Source organism: Pongo abelii, chromosome 3, assembly GCF_028885655.2.
Source record: "Pongo abelii isolate AG06213 chromosome 3, NHGRI_mPonAbe1-v2.0_pri, whole genome shotgun sequence".
Taxonomy (NCBI): domain Eukaryota; kingdom Metazoa; phylum Chordata; class Mammalia; order Primates; family Hominidae; genus Pongo; species Pongo abelii.
In genome coordinates, this window is record NC_071988.2 from 212,074,847 (window position 1) to 212,084,067 (window position 9,221).

The 9,221-nt window shown below is 44.0% G+C and overlaps 1 long non-coding RNA gene across 1 annotated transcript; it reads left to right on the top strand.

The window, feature by feature from the left end:
* Nucleotides 1–3,556: 3,556 nt before the first annotated feature.
* Nucleotides 3,557–5,442, top strand: LOC103890567 (uncharacterized). The gene is made up of 3 exons (XR_654884.3): nt 3,557–3,680; nt 3,883–4,091; nt 4,898–5,442. It is a non-coding gene; the product is annotated as an uncharacterized LOC103890567 (long non-coding RNA).
* The last annotated feature ends 3,779 nt before the right edge of the window (nt 5,443–9,221 follow it).

Below are 9,221 nucleotides of genomic sequence, written 5' to 3' on the forward strand. Positions count from 1 at the left end.
AAAAATGGGACTGACGGAGAGGGGCAGGGAAGGTCTAAGGGTCTGATGATCAGGTCTAAACGGAGAGGACTTCCTGAAACTTCAGGAAGGGGCAAAATTGAAGCTGAGGAAACAGCACAAACAGCCCTGAAATGGAAAAGGGTTTAGATGCTTCACAGACCTGGAAGATCAGTGTGTGGGGGACGTGCAATATGAGACGAAGCCTTAAGCAGACTGGGAATTTGGCTCCAGAGATGGTGGTGGGGTGGGTAATACAGTGGTGACACCCCGACTCCTGCCCTTTGTCTCCACTCACCAACGGCAGATTCCCCCTAAAGATGGGCTGGGAGAGAAACATCCCGTTCAAATGGACCCTAAGTGAAGAGGCTCATGGGGAAAACCTTCCTCCCGTTGCACACCCACTGCAAGCAGAGCCTTCCCAAGCTCTGTCCGGGCCTCCTGCCTAGCTATCTACGGGGTAAATCAGTCCACAGAGAAACACTCACCAAAATGTCAGCTGAACTTCAACAGGAAGGGTCAAGCTCAAAGGAAATTATACAAGGTTTTTAGAAAATTACAACAAATTCAACTATTTGTAGTCAGCACCTAACTCAGTGCCTAGCATATAAGGCTCAACAAATCATATGGAAAGTTATCTGGTGTAAATACCCAGGGTTCATCGTCTTGCGCCGGGAAGATTTAGAACACAGACACACAGGAAGAGTTTAGGAGCAGATGTTTAATAGGCAAAAGAAAGAGAAAGGAGAATAGTCTCTCTCTAGTGAGAGAGAGAGAGAGTTTCCCAAAGGGAAGACCAGCCGGCAAGGAGTGTGCCGGATTTTTTAGGCAGGCTTGAAGAGGCGATGTCTGATTTCCGTAGAGCTTACATAGGTTTACACAGCATGCGGAGAAGGCTGGTCGCCCCACCAGAATCTTATTATGCAAATGGACTTTCCACTTGACCGGTGCCATCTTGTCTGCTCCTTCCTGTACATGTGGTTGGCAAAGGGAAGGGGCGATGGAGCCTCTGTTTTGAACATGCCTAGTCCCCGTAGCTTTTTCCTGCTGACCTTCACCGGTGCAAGCTTGCTGCTGGCTTGTCTATGTCTGCAGCTCCATCTTACAGGCTGATCTTTGTTAGACAATGATTTTGGGGCTGCTTTTCATTAAAAAGCAAAACCTATTGAGGATTCCCATACTCTCACTATCTGCCTAAGCAGTTTCTTCTTAACGCCTATATCATTAAGAGAGATATTATGCAGCTTAGTGTTATTAGGGTTTGTGAAATAACAAATAAAGAGATAAAAGGTTTTTGTGTGTATTTGTGTGAAGATATATTTTATATATATATATATATATATATATATATATACATATATATATTCAGTTGTGCCTCCTGGAGTTTAACCACTAGTCACTTTAACTGGTTGGTCTAGGCTGTTCCAAAAATTATCTTAACCACACATTTGCAAGCCATATTACAGATGATGTGACCTTACCTGAGAAATGTTTCACTGGCAGAAAGAAGCCTTCTTTTTGTCTTTAAAGGCTCCTTTCTTTTCTCCTTTCATCTATTTATAAGTTTGAATAGTGCTTATTGGAATAACTAGAGCAAATCTGGCAAAGCCTGGGCACATTGTTGTCAGCTACAGGATTTGCTTTGTGCAGTTTGGCTTTTACTACTTCCTTGAAGAGCTACCTTCCGTCAAGACAACACTAGTAACCCTGGCAGTCCACACATGTAACACATCGCCAAATGGCCACAGATGGCCAAATGGCTGACTTTAAAAGCTGGACAATTCACATGCAGAAATCTTTGGCTTCCTTTATTTGGACAATTAGTGTATCTGAGGCAGGGCAGTACTGAATTGGTTTTATAATTTCTTCTGTAGCGGCCAAACCAAAAAAGCCTAGAATGAATGAATGCAACTGTGAATGAATAAACACATGTGTTTCCAAAAATAAATGATTCTTATATTAGATCATATTTTGAAAGATCTCAAAGTCCTTTTTATGAACTCCATTTACTGAGAAAAATAACTCCTTTTATTAGGTTCCCTCTCAAGGATGTAGAACATACAGACTTGGGGATGAGGAAACATTTAAGAATCTCAGTATTTAACATTTACTAGGAGCACATGCCTTTCTGAAGCGAACTCTCACATGTCTCCTTCAAATCTCCGTGGATCTTTGCCTCAGGTGAGTGACATTTTAGGTGGAAATCAAGGAAGAGGTGGAATTTTAGATCTGGGCGGATGTCATGTGGGCGAGTTTCAGCCTACATAAAAAAATGATGCAGACCATAAACTTGGCACCTATGGCAAGTGGCCTGCTTGTTAGGCCTCTCTTATCTAGATCACAGGAACAGGAAATTCCAGTTGATATCTGGATTACATATAGAGAATTCATTTGGCAATCACCCTCACAACTTCTGACCAGCAGCCAGACCAGGAAATATATTACCACAGTCCTTCCTTCCTGGGGCAGAGATAAAACTGCCCTGGAGGAGATAAGCCTTGAGGCCCCATGACTCCAGCTCCCACTTAGTGATCATGCTCAGAACCACTTCTGTTGACTGATATGAAATCCCTTCATTACAATTTACCAGAAATAATCCCTCACACCAAAAAGGGGAGTCATTTCCCCAAAGCCAAATCGCTTGGTATTTTCCAACCCAAGACTAGAAACCAGCTGTCCTGCCACCCAAACACCCAATGCACGTTCCACCATCCTTGCTGCTGGGCTTTAACAAAAGAACCTCAAAATCAGAGTGGGATTTGAAGACTAGAAGAAGAAAGCAAAACAAGTCTATCTGGCAAGGTTGGGTGAGGAGCTTTGCAGCCAACCAGGACTGAGGTCTTGACACAGAAGGCCTGGAGAGGCTGCCATTATTCGCCAGTGAATTAAGAAAGATTTGCAGCAGCTACTTCTTAAGGCACGACAGAAGAGAAGCCACCCGAGGTGAGTGGGTCAGTGAGAAGGAAGCTGCAGACAAAGGAAGCTCTGAGTGAGGACAAAATGAAGAGGAAAGAACCCAGCCACACACTGACAAAGAAACCACAGGGTTTGGCAAGTGTCTGCTTGACCTTCTCTAAAGCAAATTAAAAACGTAGAGATGAATCTCTAAATTGAATATTTAGGAAGAAAGAATTGCAATTCATGATATAGAGGCAGACAGGGTGGTCCGAAGGTGGAAAAAGAGGACTGTTCCTTTGTGGTCCTGTGAGAAAGTTCTTTGATATTAGCAAAGTTTTGGGGGCTGGTAAGGTCTGATTGGTGGGTGCTGTGGTGGGCAAAACTAGTCTTTGATTTGCAGTTGTTATCTTGCCTGCTACAGATAAAAGTGGTCTCTGGTTATAACAGGCAGTTTCAGCCATGGGACTTGCAGAGAACAGCATTTCTAGAGTGATGTTGTGTACCCTGAGTGCCTTTTACTCAGACCCCTCTTCTCTGATTTAGTTGGGTATGACAAGAATGGCCCAATTTGGATAATCAACTTACACAATCCTAACTCAAGAACTGTAGCATTGAGTGTAAGGGTGCATCATTTTCATAAACTCAGAGGAAAATGTGGCTGATGGCAGAGCTGAGTCCCGAGAGCTCGGCCCTGAGCTGCCTTTCATCTGGTCACTGTGTTCAGGGGTTCTCCTCAATGTAAATAAACATCTGCGATGAAAACCTCCACAAGCCTTATCATTAGAGTCAAAGTGGGTCTTCTAGAAACCAATTTGCTTTCAAAAAAGGAGATCAAGTGATAATTTATCTAATGTTCTAGAAATGTTTGAGGCACACTAGACAAATGTCAACCTTAAAGTTTTCCTTTTGCCTTATTTCTCTAAGTAACACCTTCTCAAATCATGAAAGCAAGAGTGAACTAAATTTTTTTAAAAAAATCCATATTAGAAGAAAGATCTATTAAGGGTCTAGTGAGTAAATGATACTTTTGGAATGTTTAGAACTTTGAGGGGGAAATCACATGTTTTCACATCCCACTATATAATTTCCATAACGATGAGGCAAAGCACTACCCCTATTTGCAGAAGAGAGACTGCCGTGAAGTCAGTGGACACTACCTCCAGGTCAGAATCCAACCTAAAGGGCTTTAATCAATGGTAAATGCTCTGAGGCACAAAATCCTACGCTCCTCATCAGTCATGCTATGTCATCTGAATATTCTGACCTCCCCAGAACCTAGTAGACCTATTTTAAATTTCTCCAAAAATTTCAAAACTCTGTTTTATAGAAAACCAGAACTTTCATGTCAAGTGTTCCTGAGAACTAATAACAAAAGCCAAAACAAGTTTCTTAAAATCTGTCAGCCAGTTTTGTAAATATGACACAAGTGAATACTTCTGGACATCATTTAGATATTAATGTAACATGCATAAACTAGAAAAGGCAGCATTAAATTTGGATGTTTTTGACTTTTGTTTCTCAACTTTTTAAAGATTAAATCATGGGATTTTATTCTCTTCTATTCCCTCTAGGGAAAGCAATCTGCCGATATTTTTCTGAAAGATGCTAAAAATGGAAAGAACTATTGAAAACAATTAGAGGAAAATCGCACCTTGAACTTAGTAGAACGTGTACACCATGTTCTTACAGGAAATCTCAGACATGATATTAAAAATTCCAGTTGTTTCATTTTTTTGCAGAACAGCGTGTAGTTATGTACTGAGTGCACTGTGTGGGGGGCACACAGGGCATACCAAAGGCTTCTTTTGTTTATGATATGGATTTGCACTGTATTCGGAAGGTTTTCTTTCAAATGCCTCATCACAGTTTGTCCAAACTTCTTGTAGGGAGCAACGGGGCCTCTATTTAAGCTTCTTGTGAGCCGATCCACCAGCCAAGGTCATATTGCTTTCCCTTAAGAATCAGAGCCCCAGGGATCCTGTTCTATTTATTCTTTCCCCAGCCTCTTGTCTTTCAGCAGGGCAGATGCCTCCCAGAAGGAAACCAGATGCCAGGACTGTGGGGGACTCTTGAGCAGCATCAGCCAAACTGTAGGAGCTGAGAAGAGGAAGCTTTGCTCAGGGTAAGCGCCATGGGATAATGTCTTTAATGTCAAGAGGATGCACACTGTGAATGTGGAACGCCATCCAGGCTGAAAGAGGAAGTCACACAGGCGGGGAGTGTTGCCAAGCATTTGCGAGCACTCTCTTCGGTGGGCAGAGAGCCGGCTTGCTCATGATTCCGCCTTTTCTGTTATTGGCAACAAGCCGCCACTGGAACTTTGTATCCTTAAGGCTTTGAGGCCTTGACTCAGGTGGGGGTCCCAGAATAAGCTCATGAAGTTTTTGCCTCATTCCCCCCAGGCTCCAAATCACTGGTACAAATTTCTCAGTCTGACTTAATGCTTAGGGAATTGTCGTATTTTGGACCTTTCATTTTAAAAAAGCATATATATTTACCAGTGCTATCTCCACCAATTCTGAATAAACCTTAGACTTCAGGTCATGAGCCACTAGGAGTCTGAATATGTCTTTTATTTGGATTCAAATAAGATTTTAACTTCCTGGCACCACAATTTTCTGAAGGTGCCAGTGTGAGACCTGGATCATCAGACTGACTTGGAGCTGGGAAGCCACAGAGTGGTGCAGTAAGATCTCGCTGTCTTGGTTTCCACCTTAGAAACAATATCATACCCCCTTTCTCATTTCACAGGATGCTAAAATTTAGCATATGTTATAGTGTTTATTGACAATAAAAAGGCAGGATAGCAAAGTGGTTAAGGAATGGCTGCACTCAACAACCATAACCTCCTATCATGCCAGGAATGGCAGGCAAATGCCATGCACGGAGGTCATGTCAGCGAAGATCAGCTGGCGTGCTCAGGACACTGTGGGAACCAAGGGTCTGAGCCATCAGGACTGTCCACAGATATTCCACTCCTTCTTCTCATATAATATGCTTGCATTCCCCATGTTTTATGATTTGAATTCAGGATTTGTTGAATTCAGGTATGGTAAAGTGATAGACACAGACAGGAACAACTGCCTTTGAAATAAGAGCTTGTTTCTTACAGTTCCCAAGAAAAAGGAGCATTGGCATTGCCACACAGGGCTGCCCAGGCAGCGCCAGGATTGGGCGGGAGGCAGGAGTACAGGAAGCGTGGATGGAAGCCTCCATGACCACAGAGGGGAGAAGTCACAAAGTAGGGACAGCCCTTATTTGGCAGGAAACAAGTCACAGATTTGTTTGTGGCTGGAGGGTTTGTGATACGACTTTTATGCTACCTCAAAAGTGGGATTGAAGGGTGATGTAGACACCTTTGGCCATTAGTTTGGCCCTATGATTAGTGGATGCCAAATCATCAATTACAAGATCTGTAGAAGTTGGTTGGAACACTCCACCTTGTGCAGACAGTCTGTTCATGCAAGTCCGGCAGGAATCATAGGTGGAAGCGGCATGTGTCACCTCCTGCAAAGGACCAGCACAGGGGACATCACACTCCCTTCGCCTGCCACAGTGGCCAGGAAAGCACCCTCCATCAGCGTCCATTCCTGAGTGACTACCTGGGTGGCCTGACGGGTCTAGAGTCTTTCAAGGCTCTGCTGGCATCTCATCTGCGAACATCCCACTGGCCACAGCAAATCTCATGGTGGGATGGTTAATTGTATGTGTCAACTTGACTGGGCCACAGGGTGCCCAGAAATTTGATTCAACATTATTCTGGGTCTGTCTGGGAGGGTGATTCCAAATGAGATTAGCATTTACATTGGCAGACTGAGCACAGCAGGTTGTCCCCTCTGATGTGGTTGGGCCTCAGCCAGTCAGCTGGAGGCCTGAACAGAACAAGTCAGAGGGAACTCTTTCTGCTTGGACTGCTGTGAACCAGGGCATTGGGTTTTGTGTTTTGTGTTTCTGCCTGTGGACCTGAACTGAAACATCAGATTTTCCCTTGGAAGCCCATCAGCATTTGGACTAGAATTAGCCCACCAGCTTTCCTAGGTCTGCAGTTTGCAAATGCATATCTTGAGACTTCTGTTTTCATAATCATGTGAGCCAATTTCTTATGGTATATATTTATAAAATAAAATTATGGGCTGGGCACAGTGGCTCAGACCTGTAATCCCAGCATTTTGGAAGGCCGAGATGGGCAGATTACAAGGTCAAGAGATTGAGACCATCCTGGCAAACATGGTGAAACCCTGTCTCTACTAAAAATACAAAAATTAGCTGGGCATGGTGGCGGGCGCCTGTAATCCCAGCTACTCGGGAGGCTGAGGCAGGAGAATTACTTGAATCCGGGAGGCGGAGGTTGCAGTGAGCAGAGATCACGCCACTGCACTCCAGCCTGGCAACAGAGAAAGACTCTGTCTCAAATAAATAAATAAATAAATAAAAATAATATTATGAACAATATTATTTTATATATATACACACCTATCCTATTGTTTCTGTCTTTCTGGAGAACCTTGACTAATTCACAGGGCTAAGCCCAATGTCAAACTGGGAGACCTCTATAAAATTACATGGCGAAGGCTGTGGAAAAAGGAAAGAGTAAACATTTGGGGTCACATTTGTAATCTACCACAGAGGGCGAGAAGATAGAACTGCTTTTCCCGATATCTGCGTGTCTCTTTCTAGCCACCCAAAGCTTCCTAAAGATGTGGAAATGCCATGGCCACTGCAGCAGTGGGCAGAAGTGTGGTCAGGCCGGGAAGAGGAGGTGCTCGGGTCACCTTTCCCATCCCCAGGGTGGCTGGTGGCCCCCTGTGCTGTGTGCATTTGAAGGCCTCACCCGCCTCATGGGTCTGAATCTGAGGGAGGCAGCACATAATTAACCGCTATTAGGAATTTTACAATGTATTTTTAGTTCTCTGGAAATGTCTCCCTCATTATTGTTTGTTATTCAACTTTGAAACACATGTGTAGGAATCCACTGTGTGTAGAAGTAAGAAACTGCCTATAACCAATGCTTTTCACACCAACGATCTCTCGCTCAAACGAATACAAGACAGGCTCTTAATGTTCTCGTTATAGAGAATAACTCGGTAAGGTAAATAAAGCTGATATTAAAAATCCAATTTTACATATAAGAAGACATAGAGACGTTAAATGGTTTGCCCTGTGTCTGAAAGCTCAGTAACTGCAGAAGTGTTGAAGGATTGCAGGGCTCCTGACTCTTTGGTCAGGATGCATTATGCAGCCAATCACAGAATCATTCTGAGATGAGAGCCAGAATTCTGGAGAACAGCAGAGTGCTCCTGCAGCATGTCTGTGCAATGAGAGCACAAGCAATCCTTCTAGAGAATTTGGTCAGGCATTGGGTCAGCAAATGTTCATGGAGCACCTTCTCCTTTCTCTGTGCCAGGCACTGTGCTATGTTATGGAGATGCAGGGGTGGGCAAAACCAGACCCCATACCTGCCCTTAGGAGTATATTCTGTAAGGGGGCTGGAAGGTGTAGACCTGAATCAAATATTTGCGTGCACAAATAGAACCATGCAACCCATGCATACAGTGAAGGGGAGGCCCTTGGTGCTGTGAAGACCCATAACCACAGTCACCGGGCTGGGCAGAAGGCAGGGAGAGCTTTCCTGGGGAGCAGTGTTTGAAATAGGGTATAAAGATGGGGTTGGAGTTATTAAGATAAATAGAAGAAACAGTGTTCCAGGTTAGAGGGTTTAGAACGCGCAAAGGCCTTATACCTGGGAAAAAGGAAAGACAAAGGAGTGGAAGGAAAAGCAGTGGCTGAAGCACAGTGGCTCATGAAAGACAGACTGGATAGAATAGGAGCAGAGTGTGGCTGAAGCACAGTAGCTCATGAAAGAGGAGACTGGATAGAATAGGAGCAGGTCCTCTTGGGCCTGGAGGATATCTTCAGACATTTGTGCCTTATGTAAAGAGAAATGGCAAGATACGGATGATGTGAAAGCCAGGGGCTGTCCTCCAGACCATGAGACCTCAGCCAGCTGCCCGCTCAGAGCCAAGTTGCTGCTTTGTGGGCAACTCTCTCCAAGTGTGGAAGAGCAGATAGGGTGTTTTTACTTCAGCCACAAAAGTTACACACTTCACTAAAATATTACTACTCCATGCTTAGCAATGAGAAACCCTCTCTATGCCATTCTTATCCTTTTGAAATGATACCAGATGCCAAGAAACACCACAGGAGTAAGGCAAAGAGGTTGAGCTTCAAGCGCAGAAATAGTCTAAGTGTCAGCTGTACCACAAATTGTGACAATAAGCATATCACCAGGCTTCTTATTTTACCCCCTCTTCCGTGCAATGAGGCAG